Genomic DNA, 19,834 nt, shown 5'->3' with positions numbered 1-19,834 from the left:
TCAATATAAATGAGGCGGTTGTGAGATGGTTTGAGCGCAGGGCGATTTCAGAGTTTCATTTGGGAGGTGAGTGAGACTTGTTTAGCTGCGATTTATAGTGAAATAAATGTAAGATGCTAACTGCCTGACAATTTGTTCAGTTGTCTTTGACAAACAAATAATGTAACCTTAATTCATACAATGACATTAGAGTAGATTAGAATAAACAGAAATAAGAGACTAAACACAAATTACATTTTAGCAAATATAATTTAATTTCATGGCATGAATATAACTAACACGTATGCTAAAATACCAAAGACTCTAATAATGGGACCCAGTGTCTCCCTGCTTGGCACTCAGCATAAAGGGTTGGATTGGGTAAGTCCCTGCGACACACTGGCATCATGTCCAGGGGGTGTACTTGTACATTAAGCTGCCTAACACTAAGGAAACAGGAGATAGGCTCCTGCCCTATGGGCCTCAGGGCTCACTCGGCAAGGGGCTTGCTTATGCTAAAATGTCTTCTCGTATAGTGTGATCAATCCAACATTTCACAATGCACTCTACTGTACTGTTGAATGTAACCATCAATTCTATAGTTTAAAAAAAATGTTGTTATTGCTGATACAAGGTTTGTGACTTATGTTGTGACTAGCAGTTTTAAATACTAATTACTGTTACTATTGCTGTTTTTGTTTCAGTGTCTCTGCTATAGCAAATACACATGTTTTTCTAAAGCTACATACAGTATGCCTTACTCATTGGACATTCATATGCCTCGTGCGTCATTGGACATTTATATATATTTTTACCTGCCCTTATTGTGCTAGGCTGAAGGCTTTTCATAGTATGATACTTTCTATTTCATTGTATTAAAATTGTATTTGTATTCTTATTATCTTATCTTATATTATCTCCGTTTTTATTATTTATTTATCTATTTTACCAATCTGTTACTATTGTAATTGTTGTTGTAGCACAGTACGTTTTGGACCGCACACGATTGCACTTCGAGTACTGACAAATAAACCTTATTTTTCTTCCAAATGATGTCTCTCCCCCCCACACACACTTAGGGTTTGCCCTTGAAGGTTCCAGCTGTTATACTGCGTAGAGGGGGAAAGTGAGTGTTCATCCCTTTTTATTAAACTAAGCTACAGTACAAGACTATATAGCCCTAAAAAGTCCTACAATTCTCTGCTCAGATCTCAAGTCAGCAAATGCATCAACGCCATCTTTATTTCTGTCTACAGAAAGCCGGCACCATGAGTACGGACGCGGAGATGGAGCAATATGGCGGGGCCGCCATGTACCTCCGTAAGCCAGAGAGGGAGAGAATGGAGGCTCAAGCTGCACCCTTTGATGCCAAAACTGCAGCATATGTGGCCGATGTTAAGGAGCTGTATCTCAAGTGTAAAATTATAAAGAAGGACGGTAACAAAGTCACCGTGGAAATCCTCGACACCAAGGAGGTACGTAGGTAGAGGTGTATCTAAAATCAAATAGTGGCACAGTACAACTGTAATCACAACACATTCTGAGGTTGTGTGTTTTCTTGTTTTTATTGTCTAGGAAAGAACTGTGAAAGAGGACGATGTGACCCCCATGAACCCTCCCAAGTATGACAAGATTGAGGACATGGCCATGATGACCCACCTCACTGAAGCCACTGTCCTGTATAACCTCAAAGAGCGTTATGCAGCGTGGATGATCTATGTAAGATGTTATACCTGCTGACTCTGAGAACAGTACAGCATTCTGCTCTGAGCTGTCAATAGCCACGATAAAAGAAAAAAAGTACAGAGTAGTAACATCCTGAAGGAAAACTAAACAAGATGGTGTGTAATAATGCTTGGCTGTTCCCTCATTCCACTTGGAACTGGTGGCTGCAATCCCCCAGCCAGTGATGGAAGAAGTACTCAATTTGTTTTACTTAAGTAAAATGATCAATACTGCAATGTAGAAATACTCTGTTACAAGTAAAAGTCTGGTATTAAACATTTACTTGAGTGAAAGTACAAAAGTACTAGCATCAAAATATACTTAAAGTGCCAAAAGTAAAAGTACTTATGCAGAATGTCCCATTTGTATAAAAATCGTTTGAAAATAGCAGATCTACAACGGGTTGTGTTGCGACCCGTTGTGAGCTTGTAGATCAGCTATTTTCAAATAGCCAAAGTTTAAATAAGGCTGAAGTGGTAAATGTATGTTTTCTGATAATAATCAAAATTTACAAAGTAACCAGTAACTAAAAGTTTTCAAATAATTGTAGAGGAGTAAAAGTACAATATTTGCCTCTACGATATAGTGGAGTAGAAGTAAAAGTAAAATTGAAAATGTAATACTCCAGTGAAGTAAAAATACCAACAAAAATGTACTTAAGTACAGTAGGCCTACTTGTGTACGTGTACTTTCCACCATTGCCCCTAGCCCTAGTGATCCGTTGTCCCAGATATGTGTTGTGCTCGCTGCTATGTTGTATGTTATAATGCATTGGTTCTCAAAGTGGGGTCCGGGGACCCCCAGGGGTACTTGAGGGGGTTCCAGGGGGTCCCCAGCTAAATGATGGATAGGAACCAAATGGACCCTTATGGGTCTGTAACTCTGAGAGTGTACAAATGGAACCAAATGGACCCTAACGGGTCCATTTGGTTCCATTTGTACACTCTCAGAGTTAAGTTAACAATACTTTTACAACATGAATTGGGGTCCCAGAGATAGAAATGCCATTAAATGGGGGTCCGTAGCCCTAATGCATGTCAAACTGGGGGTCCTTAAAATGTATCTTTTCAAATGGGGGTCCGTGGGCTAATAAGTGTCCATTTGGGGGTCCTTGACATGAAAAAGTTTGAGAACCACTGTTATAATGTTCTCTCTCTTGTCCCCTTCAGACCTACTCTGGCTTGTTCTGTGCAACTGTGAACCCCTACAAGTGGCTCCCAGTGTACGACCAGCAGGTTGTAAATGCCTACAGAGGCAAGAAGCGTGTGGAGGCTCCACCCCACATCTTCTCTGTCTCTGACAACGCCTATCAGTTCATGCTGATGGGTACGTACTGGTCAAGACAATGTAAACAAATATACAGCTATAATGGTTTTGTGCTGTATACATGACTAAAAGTACATTTGCTTTACATTTTTACAGATCATGAGAACCAGTCTGTCTTGATCACGTAAGTTTCTCATCTACAAAGCATAAGAAAAGAACATTGTGGTCAAATTCACTAACTGCGTTTCTCTGAATGTATGCATTTATAACCAGTGGAGAATCCGGTGCTGGAAAGACTGTGAACACCAAGCGTGTCATCCAGTACTTTGCAACAGCAGCATCTGGTAGTGGAGACAAGAAGGAAGCACCAAATATCGGTGCTGGCAAAATCAAGGTATTTGTACAGGTTTTAAACTTTCACAAATCACACATTTTTAACATAAAGAATGTATATGCAATATAGCAATTCAATGTACAATAATTCTGACCAAATTCTACATTTGGTGATGTCTAGGGGTCACTGGAGGATCAGATTATTGCAGCCAATCCCTTGCTGGAGGCCTATGGTAATGCCAAGACTGTGAGGAATGACAACTCCTCTCGCTTTGTAAGTGTAAAATAATTATGTAATGAGACATCCTGCGATCATTTCATAATGTAGAGGGATTTGTTACAAATTGTGCTTTATGAAACAGGGTAAATTCATTCGAATCTGGTTCAACAGTAGCGGTAAACTGGCCAGTGCTGATATTGAGACATGTAAGTATGAAATTCACATATGATAATTAAATCATATGTGCCTTAATTTTTAGAGGAATCAATTTTGACGTATGTACATAATAATAATAGTAATAATAATAATAATAATAATAATAATTATAACAACATAATATTATATAATATATATTATTAATAATAATACTACAACTCTTATAGATCTGCTGGAGAAGTCCAGAGTGACCTACCAGCTCGCTGCTGAGAGAGGATATCATATCTTCTATCAGATGATGACCGGTCACAAAGCTTACATTATTGGTAAATTGAAAATGGACTAATGATGCAGTGATTACATCAATGAATTAATAAAAACTAATTTTCACCTTTTTTTTTTAAATCCCTTTTTAGACATGTGTCTGATCACCACCAACCCCTATGACTTCCCATTGTGCAGCATGGGTCAGATCACTGTGGCCAGCATTAATGACAAAGAGGAGCTGGACGCCACTGATGTCAGTAAACATATTTTTATAATAGGTTTCTAATATTCAGTGTACAGTCAGTTGCTCTGCAAGTCCAATGCTTGTATTTTCAAGTGATGTTTTTTATGGTCATGAAGTGCATGTGGGTCATGACCGAAAGAATAAGATTGCTGATACAAGCAGCCGAAATGAGTTTTCTCAGACGGGTGGCCGTCTCTCTCTCCCTTAGAGATAGAGTGAGAAGTTCGGTCATCCGCGAGAGACTCGGAGTAGAACCTCTGCTCCTTCACATGGAAAGGAGCCAGCTTAGGCGGTTCGGGCATCTAGTACGGATGTGTCTCCCTATGGCGGTCTTCGCTTCACGTCCCACTGGGAGGAGACCCCCTGGCAGACCAAGGACCAGATGGGGGGATTACATCTCCACACTGGCCTTGGAACACCTCAGGATCCCCCAGGAAGAAGTTGCTAATGTTGCTCGGTAAAGGGAAGTCTGGAGCTCTCTAATGGAAATGTTGCCCCCGCGACCCGATTCCGAATAATCGGTTGAAGATGGATGTATGGATGGATGTATGGATGTTTGTTAAAGTAATGTGTTAATGTCAATCTTTTGAACAAAGGATGTTATTGACGTCCTTCTAAAGTGATGTTTGTTAATGTAATGTTTTAATCTCAATCTTTTGATTGACAGGACGCTATTGACATCCTGGGCTTCACTAATGACGACAAGCAGTACATCTACAAGTTCACCGGTGCAGTGATGCATCATGGGGTCTTGAAGTTCAAACAGAAACAGCGTGAGGAACAGGCTGAGCCTGATGGCACAGAGGGTGAGCATTATCTTCAGCCAAGGAATGAAAACAATCAATAGTTTATCATAAGTATTGTATTTTAATACATGCTATATTCTTATGACTTATTTTAGAGGCTGACAAGATTTCCTACCTGATGGGTCTGAACTCAGCAGAGATGCTAAAGGCTTACTGCTATCCCAGAGTGAAGGTTGGAAATGAGTATGTCACTAAGGGACAAACTGTGTCACAGGTGAGAAAGTTACTTTATTCTATTTTTCTTAATTCATACACACCTTATATTCTCTACATGACATACCATTAGAACTGTAATATCTTTTTGAGTTGTGTCCAGACTTAATTGCAAATAAAAAAGCAATTATATTCAAAACAAATCACTTCAAAATTCAGTGAGTGACAGTCTTCCAGCCTTTCAAGTCAATCAGTCCGTGCTATACCACAGTGCTATACCCACATTAAATGGGGGCGGAAAATGCATGGACGTATACTTCTTTGGAAGAAATGTATCACAATTCACACCCCTACTAATAACTTTCCTGTTTCCTCAGGTAATGAACTCAGTGGGTGCCTTGGCTAAGTCCATCTATGAGAAGATGTTCTTGTGGATGGTCATCAGGATCAACGAGATGCTGGACACCAAGAACCCCAGAAGCTACTACATTGGTGTGCTGGACATCGCTGGTTTTGAAATCTTTGATGTAAGCATGGACTTGTTTTTTAAGTTGTAGACTAATGACTTTTTGTCACAATTACTTTAAAGATAGTTTTAAAAGTAGTTCACCCAAGAAATTACTTATTTTCTATCAATTACACAACCCATGAAGCATTGAATTCATGGAGATGTTTTTGTTTTTATTGCATTCCTAAGCCAATCATTTGATAACCGGTGGTCTCTCCGGTAAGAGTCTCCTTTGTGTAAGTAAGGTGTTTTTGTGCAATTAAGGCATTTACGAAAACACAGAAAAAGTTCAAATCTGGAGATAAGAGGTTTCTGCCCAACAACAACAACAACGATATATAGCAACATAGGTTTTTCAGAAAACTTGTTAGGATTCAGAAGACATTTGTAGAATCGGCCTCAGGTCTTAATGGGTTAAAAGATTAAAGTAAGGGGCACGGTGGCGCAGTCGGTAGCGCTGTCGCCTCACAGCTAGAAGGTCCTGGGTTCAATTCCCGCCAGGGACGCTGTGGGCGCTGGGGGCGTGTCTTCTCCTCCGCGTCATCAGCGCCCATACCCAGGGTGGGGTTGGCGAAAGGGCCTACTCTGTGTGGAGTTTGCATGTTCTCCCCGTGTCTCCTAGGGTAGCTAATACCCTCACAAAAACATGTAGTAATCCTGGTCGCTATACCGCCTCCCCCATGACAGCCGGGGCGCCTGATGGAGGGGAAGGGAACTGGTTGAAATAACGTGTTCCTTCCACGCGCTACGTCCAACCAGGGAAACTCCCCCCTGTCAGGTGACAAGAAGGTCAGTTGGCTCTCATGCACTGAAGGAAGCATGAGCTCGGCCCTGGCCTCCCTGGCTGTGGGGGACTGGTGTAGGGCTGGTGTAGCGCCCAGGATCACTTAGGAAATTGGCACCGGGTGAAAAAAATGGGTTACAAAAATCGCGGGATAAAAATTATAACTTAAAAGATTAAAGTAATGATATTTCCACCTACAGTTCAACACCCTGGAGCAGCTGTGCATCAACTTCACCAATGAGAAACTGCAACAGTTTTTCAATCACACCATGTTTGTACTGGAACAAGAAGAGTACAAGAAAGAGGGCATTCCCTGGGATACCATTGACTTCGGCATGGACCTGGCCGTCTGCATTGAGCTCATTGAGAAGGTAATATACTGTCTGCATTGAGCTCATTGAGAAGGTAATATACTGTCTGCATTGAGCTCATTGAGAAGGTAATATACAGTACTGTCTGCATTGAGCTCATTGAGAAGGTATAGGTACAGTATATGGACTTGACTGTCTGCATTGAGCTCATTGAAAAGGTATAGGTATATGGACTTGACTGTCTGCATTGAGCTCATTGAGAAGGTAATATACTGTCTGCATTGAGCTCATTGAGAAGGTAATATACTGTCTGCATTGAGCTCATTGAGAAGATAGGTATATGGACTTGACTGTCTGCATTGAGCTCATTGAGAAGGTATACTATTATTTTGTGATGTTAAACACGTCATGAAATATGGCTTTATTGATAACTTTTCTGCTAAGCTTAGTCAAAGATGGTTAATTAATGAAGATAAACCATCCCAATTGGAGCCACTAGAGGCAAAATGGTACACAAATCCTAATGGTCTCCTAAGTGGGCGTCTGATGGAACATTTCGCAAACGTCCGATGTTTAGTGAGATATGGGACTCAAGCAGGTGAATTCAATCAAGATTCATGTATACAGTATTCATAAGGGCCTACTGTATCTATGTCATTCCGCAGTACGTTTACCTTTTCAGGAGGCAATTAAAATGAGATCTTTATGGACTTTTGACATAAGAATAAAAAAAAGACATGTTTTTTCTCAGACTTTTGGCATCTATTGATAGATATGTCCTCATTATGACCGTGGGTATGCTCTAAAAGTGCGAAAACCGTATTTTTTATTTCACCACGTCTTTAATATTGTTTATGTTAATGCATTATGTTTTTGCTTTTGGTGATTTGTCTTTTGTCTCCTTCACAAAGCCCTTGGGTATCTTCTCCATCCTTGAAGAGGAGTGCATGTTCCCAAAGGCCTCAGACACCACCTTCAAGGCCAAGCTCTATGATCAGCATCTTGGAAAGTGTAAAGCCTTTGAGAAGCCCAAGCCTGTCAAAGGCAAGCCTGAGGCAATGCAGCCCCACTTCGCCCTGGTGCACTACGCCGGTACGGTGGACTACAGCATCACAGGCTGGCTAGAGAAAAACAAGGATCCCCTCAACGACTCTGTGGTGCAACTGTACCAGAAGTCTTCAGTGAAGCTGCTGTCTGTGTTCTATCCTCCTCCTGAGCCTGAAGGTATGTTTATTAATATAATAATATAATATAATGTGTTCTATCCTCCTCCTGAGCCTGAAGGTATGTTTATTAATATAATAATATAATATAATGTGTTCTATCCTCCTCCTGAGCCTGAAGGTATGTTTATTAATATAATAATATAATATAATGTGTTCTATCCTCCTCCTGAGCCTGAAGGTATGTTTATTAATATAATGATATAATATAATGTGTTCTATCCTCCTCCTGAGCCTGAATGGTATAACAGTTTAACTGCTGACTTTGTTCTATCCTCCCCCCCAAAAAATAAGGGAAATCAATATATCTAATCAAATCAATTACCAAGTTCATAAAATAATGACATTATTATTTGACAGTAAAATCCTCAACTTGTGATATTAAAGCTGCACTATGTAACTTTCTTCTTCTACCCCGGATTTGAACCCGGTTTCCTGTGCAAGTGCTGCATCTTTTATCATTGAGCTAATAGAGCCTACAATATATCTGTTGACGTAACCAATGAAGAATAATTTGTTAAAGTTAAAAGAAACTGTCTGCTCATGATTCTACCAAAGGAGCGGGAGCAGGAGGCAAGAAGAAGAAGGGTGGTTCCATGATGACTGTGTCTGCTGCTTTCAGGGTAAGAATATTTATTCATTATCAACATTATCTAGTCATGCAACAAATAGGCACACTATATTGTCACGTTGTAAATGTTAATAAACAATGTTGTGAGCTTATAGATCAGCTATTCTTGAATAGCTGTAGAATAAAATAGGGCTTGTTCTATGTTTTGCTTAAATGTTTTAAATAATAATCTAAATCTGCAAAGTAACTATTAACTAAAGTTTTCAAATAATTGTAGTGAAGGAAAAAGTACAATATTGTATAATTGTTTACTGATAATGAATCTACTTGGCTCTTTATTATGTCTGGACAGGAGAACCTGGGGAAGCTGATGACCAACCTGAGGAGCACTCACCCTCACTTTGTGCGTTGCCTGATTCCTAACGAGTCCAAGACTCCAGGTAAACACAGAAAATATTTATAATTATATGAATATTATTATTATACATAATTGTATATAAATATGATTCCTGACTGTGAGGTGGTCATTTAATTCAACTTAGGCCAGTGTGTCCTTATTTTGTCATCATAATAATAATAATAATAATAATAATAATAATAATAATAATAATAATAATAATAATAATAATAATAACAATAACAATAATAATAATAATAACAACAATGAAGCAACATCTTTACAGGCCTGATGGAGAACTTCCTGGTCATACATCAGCTGAGGTGTAATGGTGTGCTGGAGGGCATCAGGATTTGTAGAAAGGGCTACCCCAGCAGAATCCCCTATGCTGACTTCAAGCAAAGGTATTCATTCCTTTTTTTCCTGGTTTTAGTTCCATAACTATTAACTGGAGGCATGCAAAATGACCATGAACCTTTGCGAAATGCTATAGGTACAAAGTACTGAATGCCGCCGCATGTCCTGAGGGCCAGTTCATGGACAACAAGAAAGCCTCGGAGAAGCTGCTTGGGTCCATTGAAGTACCTCATGATGAGTACAAGTTTGGACACACCAAGGTAAACACACTCCGAATCTGCACCATTTTATTGAGAGAGGACTAAAAGTCGGATTTGCAGTCGATTATTTACATACGTTTGTAATATCCTATGCAGGTGTTCTTCAAAGCTGGTCTGCTGGGTACGCTGGAAGAAATGCGAGATGAGAAGCTGGCTATTCTGGTCGGCATGACTCAGGCTCTCTCCCGAGGTTTCCTCATGCGGAAGGAGTTTGTTGAGATGATGAAAAGAAGGTATTCTTTGACAACATAATTTAATGTAATATTTAGTTTCTAAGGTACATTTTTTAAATTACCGGAACTGTTTCCCCAACAGAGAAGCCATTTTCACCATCCAGTTCAACGTGCGCGCATTCTGCAATGTGAAACACTGGCCATGGATGAAGCTCTACTACAAGATCAAGCCTCTTCTGCAGAGTGCTGAGACTGAGAAGGAGCTGATGAACATGAAGGAGAACTATGACAAAATGAAGGTTGACTTTGCTGCTGCCCTGGCCTCGAAAAAATCACTGGAGGAGAAGATGATTTCTCTGGTACAGGAGAAGAATAACCTGGCACTGGCAGCCGCATCAGTAAGTACATTTCTGCAAGGACGCTTGGTAGCTCAAATTGCTTGAATCTTTTCTAATATCTTATCTGTTCATCCTGAACAAGCGCTGATGTAATGAGTTTGTGCACTGAGCTCGGATCGAACCGCTCTCCCCAACTTGGCAACCCGAAGCACAACCTTACTGTGTCAATAGAGCTAAGGTCAATTGGCAGAGCTGTTGTAGCCGGGCCTTGTTCCGGGATCACTACATCTTCCCCCTCGTTTTTTTGGAGCGCGTCCTTATGCTTCAGACTTCACGCATCACGCCCCTCAAAACGCACAACTTTATTGGAGCTAAGCTCGATTGGCAGAGATATGTTGAGGCCGGGTCTTGTCCGGGGTCACTACACTGACATGTTTCCTTATTTTATTTATTTTTGACCACAAGGGAGAAGATAGTCTGAACGATGCTGAGGAGAGATGTGAGGGTCTTATTAAAAGTAAGATCCAGTTGGAGGCAAAACTCAAAGAGACGACTGAGAGACTGGAGGACGAGGAGGAGATCAACGCTGAGCTGACCGCCAAGAAGCGGAAGCTGGAGGATGAATGCTCTGAGCTCAAGAAGGACATTGATGACCTGGAGCTGACCTTGGCCAAAGTGGAGAAGGAGAAACACGCCACTGAAAACAAGGTTCATGATTATACACTCTATGATCATACACTCTATGATCATACGCTTATACACTATGAACAAAGTTCATGGTTATACACTCTATTAGTTGTCTTATCAATTTATAATACAAGTTCTGTTGCGCTTATTCAGGTGAAGAACCTGACCGAGGAGATGGCCTCTCAGGATGAAGGTCTGGCTAAGCTGACCAAGGAAAAGAAGGCCCTCCAAGAGGCCCATCAGCAGACCCTGGATGACCTGCAGGCAGAGGAAGACAAAGTCAACACTCTGACCAAGGCCAAGACCAAGCTGGAACAGCAAGTTGATGATGTGAGTTCATCAAGTGAATCAAGATGTTCTGAACACATTATATTTATTGTTGTTACTGAATAATTATTCATTGTTGTTTTTATTAATGTGTAGTTGGAGGGTTCTCTGGAGCAAGAGAAGAAGCTCCGCATGGACCTGGAGAGAGCCAAGAGAAAGCTTGAGGGAGATCTGAAACTGGCCCAGGAATCCATCATGGACCTGGAGAACGACAAGCAGCAGTCAGACGAGAAGATAAAGAAGTAATGTGGAACACAATAATGATACTAATAATTTAAATTAATAATTAGTTAATATAACAATATGAAATTTCATTGAGAAAAAACACCTGCAGAATGACACTAAAACTAGAAAAAGTGATCCTCGGAGCACAGGTCTCCGCCAGGTCAGGTAGGTTATTGTGGCCTCCTGGTAGCGCTATATTAAGCCAATGTGAAATGGGGCGGCATTTCTTCTTAGGCCTTGCACGGTAATCGGACACTGGATTCATGATTTGAGGCATTTTGTTCCAAAAATGTGTTTTGCTAAATTAGACCTGCTGGTGGCGCTATAACAGGCCAATGTGAAAAAGGCTGGCATTTTTTCCTTGGCCTAGTGGGAATATGTGTGCAAAATGTCACAGAAATCGCACGTTGCGTTCATGATTTGAGGCATTTTGTTCAAACGGACCTATCCAGCAAACTTTGGAAGCCAATGTTAGCCAATTAGGAGGGAATATGAAATATCTGACACTTCCATCTTGATCATATGACTATAGAGATACTGTGTACCGATTTGCGTGATGTTTGGACAGATTCTGAAGGAGTAATAGCAAAACATTTGTTTTACAAAAGACAGCCTCCTGGTGGCGCTCTAAAAGGCAGATGTGAAAAATGCATGGCAAAGGTTTTCCTTGGCCTCTAGGGAGAGTGCGTGCAAAGTTTCACGCAGATCGGTGCAGTTAAAGGTAAAAACGCAAATCGGCCTGTTATAGCGCCACCACAAGGCTGATTTGAGCATTTTCAAGTGCCATTTCTTCCTCAGCCTAGAGGGAATGTGCGTGCACAATTTCACGGAAATCGCATGCTGCGTAGATGATTTGAGGCATTTTGTTCAAAACAAACCAATCCTGCAAACTTTGGAAGCCAATCTTAGCCAATCAGGATGGAATATGGAAAATCGGACAGATCTATGTTGATCACATGACTATAGAGATACTGTGTACCGATTTGCGTGATGTTTGGATAAAATCTGTTGGAGTAATATAAAAAAAAATGTTTTGCACAAATCGGCCTCCTGGTGGTGCTATAACAGGCCCATGTGAACTAGAACCAGGAGACCTGGTACTGCCAGACCCCTAGTGGTTGAAATCTGAATGGCCGGGCTTCGCATGACGTGTGTCCCTTCTATGACGAAAGGGGGACAGACTTTTTTAGCTGGGGCCGGGGGACAAAGTGACATACCATGTATGGACAAAACAGATACAAAGCCTCATGTAAGCCCCGACCCCTTGGGTCTGGCAAAAATGCATGGCAGAGGTTCTGAATTGGCATCCAGGGAGTGTGTGTGCACAGTTTCGCAGCGAGCGGGCCAACAGTGCCGGAGATTAGCTGTTCATAGACAGATGGACACACGGACACATACACGGACGGACGGACAAGGGGTAAAACATACTCTCTCGCCATGCCTTTCGGCCTGGTGGAGACAATTAAATATGATGTACTGTATTCCACAGGAAGGAGTTTGAAACAAGCCAGCTTCTTAGTAAGATTGAGGATGAACAATCTTTGGGGGCTCAGCTGCAGAAGAAGATCAAAGAGCTCCAGGTATTTAACACTTCTTTCAAATCTAAAGTTGAACCGTCTAAACCCTACATACTTAGTTGACCAGGGTCCCCCATGGGTCTATACTTAAACCCTATATACTTATATGACCTCTACTTGCCCCCCCCCCCCCCCCCCCCAAATATTGTAAATGTTTGCCTATTATGACATGCTCAAACTAGGGACGCAAGGGTTCATTCAAGTGGTTCAATCTTTTTTTTATAATAATTATGAGTAAATCATGATTTTCACATGTTATTCTAATATCATTAATTTTAAAAGGCTCGTATTGAAGAACTGGAGGAAGAGATCGAGGCTGAACGTGCCGCTCGTGCCAAGGTTGAGAAGCAGAGAGCTGATCTCTCCAGGGAACTTGAGGAGATCAGTGAGAGGCTGGAGGAAGCTGGTGGAGCCACCGCCGCTCAGATCGAGATGAACAAGAAGCGTGAGGCTGAGTTCCAGAAGCTGCGTCGTGACCTCGAAGAGTCCACCCTGCAGCACGAGGCCACCGCCTCTGCTCTCCGTAAGAAACAGGCTGACAGTGTTGCGGAGCTGGGTGAACAGATTGACAACCTCCAGCGTGTCAAGCAGAAACTGGAGAAGGAGAAGAGCGAATTCAAGATGGAGATCGATGACCTGTCCAGCAACATGGAGGCTGTCGCTAAGGCAAAGGTAAGAATGGAATATCTGTGGATAATTCTTCAGATAATACTTGTTCAATGAACTGAAAAAAGAATAATAATACTTGAAATGCATTGATTGATGGCCAGTGATTGATCCCACTTCTGACACGAATTGTAGCATTTCGTTTCTAAACAAAGTACTCCATTGACAATTTATAGAAATGTGTACAATATTGAACTACTGTCGAAATGCTACTGTCATTAATTGAATGTGTCCAATGTTAATTAACAGGGAAATCTTGAGAAGATGTGCCGCACCCTTGAGGACCAACTCAGTGAAATCAAGTCCAAGAGTGATGAGAATGTTCGCCAAATAAATGATATTGGAGCTCAGAGAGCAAGACTTTTGACTGAAAATGGTAAATGTTGCTGTTTGTCAATGGTACCAAATTCCATATTTAGAGATGATGATTTGATTAACAGTTATCCCAAGCCTTTCACAAATATGTATTGAACAAAGATGATACAACTTTTTTTAAGGTGAGTTTACTCGTCAACTTGAGGAGAAAGAAGCTCTTGTCTCACAGCTCACCAGAGGCAAGCAGGCCTTCACCCAACAGCTTGAAGAGTTGAAGAGACACGTTGAAGAGGAGGTCAAGGTGAGGAGCATTTTCTTGTACAAATAGGCCTTGAATTATATTTCTGTGTTATTATATTCAGTTGACATTATTTTGGCAATTTTCTTTTGACAGGCAAAGAATGCCCTTGCCCATGGTGTGCAATCAGCTCGCCATGACTGTGACCTTCTGAGGGAGCAGTTTGAGGAGGAACAGGAGGCCAAGGCTGAACTGCAGCGTGGAATGTCCAAGGCCAACAGTGAGGTGGCTCAGTGGAGGAGCAAGTATGAGACTGATGCTGTCCAACGCACTGAGGAGCTGGAGGAAGCTAAGTAAGTGATCAGTGTTTTACCCTCAGGTACCACTCACTATACAAAGTAAATGATCAGTGTTTTATACTATCAGGTACCACTCTTTATACAAAATATTGCCCACAATGTTTTTATTCCATTCTAAACTGACCAACAGGAAGAAGCTAGCCCAGCGTCTTCAGGATGCTGAGGAGCAAATTGAGGCTGTGAATTCCAAATGCGCCTCTCTGGAGAAAACCAAACAGAGACTCCAGGGTGAAGTGGAAGACCTCATGATTGATGTGGAGAGGGCCAATGGTTTGGCCGCCAACCTTGACAAGAAACAGAGGAACTTCGATAAGGTGCTTTGACATACAGTAGATTATTTTAAAACAGATTGATTTTAGCCTCCATAAAGTGGGTGTAAATGACAAATGTCATCACAAATGGTGTGCAGGTCCTGGCAGAATGGAAGCAAAAATACGAAGAGGGGCAGGCAGAGCTGGAGGGAGCTCAGAAAGAGGCTCGTTCTCTCAGCACTGAGTTGTTTAAGATGAAGAATTCCTATGAGGAGTCTCTGGACCAACTGGAGACCATGAAGAGAGAGAACAAGAACCTGCAGCGTGAGTCTTTCTCTACAGTACATACTTCGTTCAATATCAGTTTTGCAATGTTTTTTGCCAACTTGTTTTGAGCCAAGGCTGGTGTTTGTTAAAGGGTCAAAATGGGTCCTCATTTTAATCAGTTTATCTCAAAGTTGGGTTCGTTTGTGTCTAATATTCGAAGTGGATAATTATAAATATGCCTTAAAAAGTGTTTGAAGTCAATATTCTACAAATATCTCTACAGTATATTATTTATTGAGTACTTTGTTTAGAAACTAAACACAACAATTGGTGTCAGAAGTGGGATCAATCAATGTATTTAGAGTTCAAAATCAATTGTGGATTAGGCTCCTCATTAATGATTTTCAATCAATGCAGAGGAGATCTCAGACCTGACTGAACAGATTGGTGAGACTGGAAAGAACATCCATGAGCTGGAAAAGAACAAGAAACAGGTGGAGACAGAGAAGTTAGAGATCCAGACAGCCCTTGAGGAAGCTGAGGTAAGACTTTTAGCTTGGCAATTGTCGCTGTATTAGATTTTGTACCAAAACGATTCCAAAAAGTGGAGTAATACATAGTACATTCATAGGTCCACTCTATCTTTTGATCCTGTGTTACATTTTAGGGTACTCTGGAGCATGAGGAGTCCAAGATTCTTCGTGTCCAGCTGGAGCTCAACCAGATCAAGGGTGAGGTGGACAGGAAGCTGTCAGAGAAGGATGAAGAGATGGAGCAGATCAAGAGGAACAGCCAGAGGGTGATTGACTCCATGCAGAGCACTCTGGACTCTGAGGTCAGGAGCAGGAACGATGCCCTGAGGATCAAGAAGAAGATGGAGGGAGACCTGAACGAGATGGAGGTTCAGCTGAGTCATGCCAACCGCCAGGCTGCTGAGGCCCAGAAGCAGCTGAGGAACGTCCAGGGACAGCTTAAGGTGCAACACATAGCAGTTAGACACATATTGAACAAAACATAGTAGTCACAGTAGTTACAGTAGACAAATATCCAAACAGTGGAACTGCTCTGAACAATGACTCACATTCAGTTGTTTCTCCTGACCACTTCAAATGTGATTTATCTTAGGATGCCCAACTGCACCTTGATGAGGCTGTCAGAAGTCAAGACGATCTGAAGGAACAAGCTGCCATGGTGGAGCGTAGGAACGGCCTCATGGTTGCAGAGATTGAGGAGCTGAGAGTGGCTCTAGAACAGACAGAGAGAGGCCGCAAAGTGGCTGAACAAGAACTAGTGGATGCTAGTGAACGTGGTGGACTGTTGCACTCCCAGGTCAATCAATCAGTCAATGAAAAACTCTCAACATCAGATATTTAACATACAAGTCATGCATACTTACATTGTTCAACTGAATGTTTAATTTAGAACACAAGCCTTTTGAACGGCAAGAAGAAACTGGAGGCTGACCTGATCCAGGTCCAAGGTGAAGTGGACGACAGTGTTCAAGAAGCAAGGAATGCTGAGGAGAAGGCCAAGAAGGCCATCACTGATGTAAGTTAGGATGTCCTGTCCTACCCTCATCTATTAGATATCCTCATACCCATCACTGATGTAAGTTAGGATGTCCTACTCTCATTTGTTAGATATCCTCATGTCATGCTTCATATAAACATACAATACAATGCAAATAATATTCCAGGCTGCTATGATGGCCGAGGAGCTGAAGAAGGAGCAGGACACCAGTTCTCACCTGGAGAGGATGAAGAAGAACCTGGAGGTCACAGTCAAGGATCTGCAGCACCGCCTGGATGAGGCTGAGAACCTGGCAATGAAGGGAGGCAAGAAGCAGCTCCAGAAACTGGAGTCTAGGGTAAGATGTGGTTTACTTCAACATGGGTTATAGTCATAGAACCTGGCTATGAAGAGAGGCAAGAAGCAGCTCCAGGTAACTGGAGTCTAGGGTAAGATGTAGTTTAATACCAACACGGGTTATAGTCACAGACAATGAAATAAGAAGAATTAACTTCATAGTGCATAATTCAATTCTGAAGGTGTTATAGCCATAGACAATAAAATAAGAAGAAATAACTTCATTGTTTATAATTCAATTCTGAAGGTGCGTGAACTGGAGGGAGAGAATGAAGCTGAACAGAGACGTGGAGCAGATGCTGTTAAAGGTGTCCGCAAATACGAGAGGAGAGTGAAGGAGCTGACATACCAGGTACTGTAATACCATGTTCACTTCAGTGACAAAATCAATAGATTGCATGAAATTAACTGTACAACTAATGTATACATTCACTGTCACGTCAGACTGAAGAGGACAAGAAAAATCTTGCCAGGCTTCAGGATCTGGTAGATAAACTGCAGATGAAGGTCAAGGGCTTCAAGAGACAGGCTGAGGAAGCGGTAAGAAAAATATGATGTTTTTTTAAATATATTTTGTGTGTGTGTGCAACCACACTAAGGAATCATATGAATCACGTTTTCTTAATTAGTGTGGTTGCTATACAGATGCCATAATCAACCCCTCTAAGGAATCATATGAATCACGTTTTCTTAATTAGTGTGGTTGCTATATAGATGCCATAATCAACCACACTAAGGAAACATATGAATCATATTCTGAACCACTTAAGCCCCACAGTATATGCTTCGTTGACTGGGGTCCCCCAGGGCTCTATAGGTTTGCTCCTTTCTTCCCTCTAAACCAAATATCTCTGCTGAAAACATCTACAAGTTCATCATGACGCATTGTACATTTTTACATCTGCTTTATTTTTGCCGAATATTCGCCTGTTTTCACAGAAGGTTCGCTTATTATAACATACCCAGAATAGGGATGCTAGGGTTCAAGTGCACACAATGGAATCATAGGAGTCAGTTATGTATAATGCTGGTATGATGTGAATATGACCACCGACAGTGTGTTCTTCACTGTCTATTTAGGTGCTTTCTGCGAGCGGCACAATAGAAATACCGCTCTATTCCAGACCAAGCTAAACCCCTACCCGTTAACCATTACCCTCAGCACCATCTCCATTGCCATTTGCGAAGGGGCTCCCACCCCCCTCCTTGCGCCGGGGCCCCGCAATTTTGTGCTACGCCACTGCTGAACATCCTATGTTTACTGGTGCTAGATCCCGCACGAGTGTGTTGCTGGGTAGGAGAAAGGTTGATTGTCTCCTGATTTTTCTCTCTGAAAAAAGCCATTTAAGTATGGAAATCTTGGGAAGATTGTGTTGATTGTGACAATTGGGTCCAATATTTAGTTCAGTGACCATGGGGCTAAAGAATCGTGTTTACGTTCACAAAAAAGGTGGCCGCCTACTTCACAAAGTTACTGGAAGTAAACCGGAGATAGCATGTCTGTTTTTCTTTTCTTTTTGTCTTGGATGATCATGCTGAATGATGACAACATGCCAGGGCTGGACCCAAGACACTCATGAACATGCAACATGGGCCACTGCATTAGCTGCAACCACACTATACAATTTTCCTGATATTGTCTTGTTTGAACTGTTATCGCAAGATGCTCTTTTCAAATATTGAGGCTTTGAACCATCTCTATCATATTGTAGGAGGAACAAGCCAACACTCACCTGTCCAAGTGCAGAAAGGTTCAGAATGAGCTGGAGGAGGCTGAAGAGCGTGCTGACATTGCTGAATCCCAGGTCAACAAGATGAGAGCTAAAAGTCGTGACTCCAAGGTAAATATGTAATGCGATATGAACAAGGCACATATTGTTGGTTATCAGTAACTGAGATTTAACTAAAGATTTGTGTTGAATATATTAGTCTAATGTATTCATCTGTTCACAGGGAAAAGATGCTGCTGAGTAGTTTCTTCAATACAAGAATTCACCCTAAAACGTCATAAAATATGACGAATTAGGCCTGTATTCAATAAGGTATTATAAAACGTCATAAAATATGACGCATTAGGCCTGTATTCAATAAAGCATTATAAATATACATATATTGTCACTTGTTTTCATTATCTCTGCCAGGCCAAAGGTCGGGGCCGGAGATTATGTTTTCACATTTCTTGTGCATGCTGCCGGAAGGCCAAGGAATTCAATCCCCATAATGTTTCATACAATAAATCTAAAAGCATATAACAAATTAATAAAACAAATACATGGGTAAAAACACATAGGAACACTAGATAGAAGTCCAGTTTAAGACCCTGGTGCTAGCATATAGGGCAGTGAAAGGAACAGCTCCTTCTTACCTCCAGGCTATGGTCAAGCTTTACCACCCCTGCCCGATCCCTTCGGTCTGCCGCCTCGGGGCGTCTGGTTGCCCCATTCGTCGCTCAGAGGTCCTTCTGGCCGATCCACACGGTCACTGTTTCTCTGTTCTGGACCCACAGTGGTGGAATGAACTCCCCACTGATGTCAGGACAGAAGAGTCACTGCCCATCTTTAGCCGCAGGCTGAAAACCCACCTCTTCAGGAAACACTACCCTGAACCTTCCTCTTTGCCTTGCCTACTTGTTGTCAATTATTTGTACGAGCACTTGTTTTATTGGATCTTGTTTACTTGATACACTTATTTGTTTTAGCTCTTGCTCATTTGATTTTCCTATTTTTCGCATCTGTTTAAGAAAGTAAGTAGATGATATATTGCATTTTTACCTTAGCGCTAGGTAAGCTCTTAGTTGCTTGTTTTAGAAGAGAGTGGGCGGGATTAATGGCCTATGACTTCACACTCCAAGGGCCAAGCACAGATTACTTTTCAGCCTAATTATTCAGAAAACCCCAGACCACAAAAAATTCAGACTTTTTGGGTGTAATTGAGGTCAACCCCCCAAAAAACATAAACAAATTAAAATGAATGTCATATAACCTT

General features: G+C 41.5%; 1 pseudogene across 1 annotated transcript; it reads left to right on the top strand.

Annotated features, from left to right (window-relative positions):
* The first annotated feature begins 1,245 nt into the window (after window positions 1–1,245).
* LOC311052445 (myosin heavy chain, fast skeletal muscle-like) lies at window positions 1,246–16,197 on the top strand (annotated as a pseudogene). Its single transcript, XR_014602861.1, has 33 exons — window positions 1,246–1,454; window positions 1,555–1,698; window positions 2,874–3,030; window positions 3,127–3,154; window positions 3,244–3,364; window positions 3,485–3,577; window positions 3,666–3,729; window positions 3,907–4,005; window positions 4,096–4,199; window positions 4,858–4,996; window positions 5,092–5,210; window positions 5,527–5,676; window positions 6,642–6,812; window positions 7,664–7,976; window positions 8,534–8,598; window positions 8,899–8,986; window positions 9,230–9,347; window positions 9,437–9,560; window positions 9,657–9,793; window positions 9,876–10,131; window positions 10,537–10,779; window positions 10,912–11,088; window positions 11,182–11,327; window positions 12,800–12,890; window positions 13,170–13,559; window positions 13,803–13,929; window positions 14,051–14,169; window positions 14,263–14,459; window positions 14,596–14,779; window positions 14,875–15,040; window positions 15,401–15,525; window positions 15,651–15,959; window positions 16,109–16,197. The product of XR_014602861.1 is annotated as a myosin heavy chain, fast skeletal muscle-like (transcript).
* The last annotated feature ends 3,637 nt before the right edge of the window (window positions 16,198–19,834 follow it).

This window comes from Gymnoscopelus microlampas (assembly GCF_963454915.1).
Source record: "Gymnoscopelus microlampas genome assembly, chromosome: 1".
NCBI lineage: Eukaryota > Metazoa > Chordata > Actinopteri > Myctophiformes > Myctophidae > Gymnoscopelus > Gymnoscopelus microlampas.
Note: the sequence above shows the minus strand (reverse complement) of the source record. Positions and strands in the feature narration are given on the sequence as shown.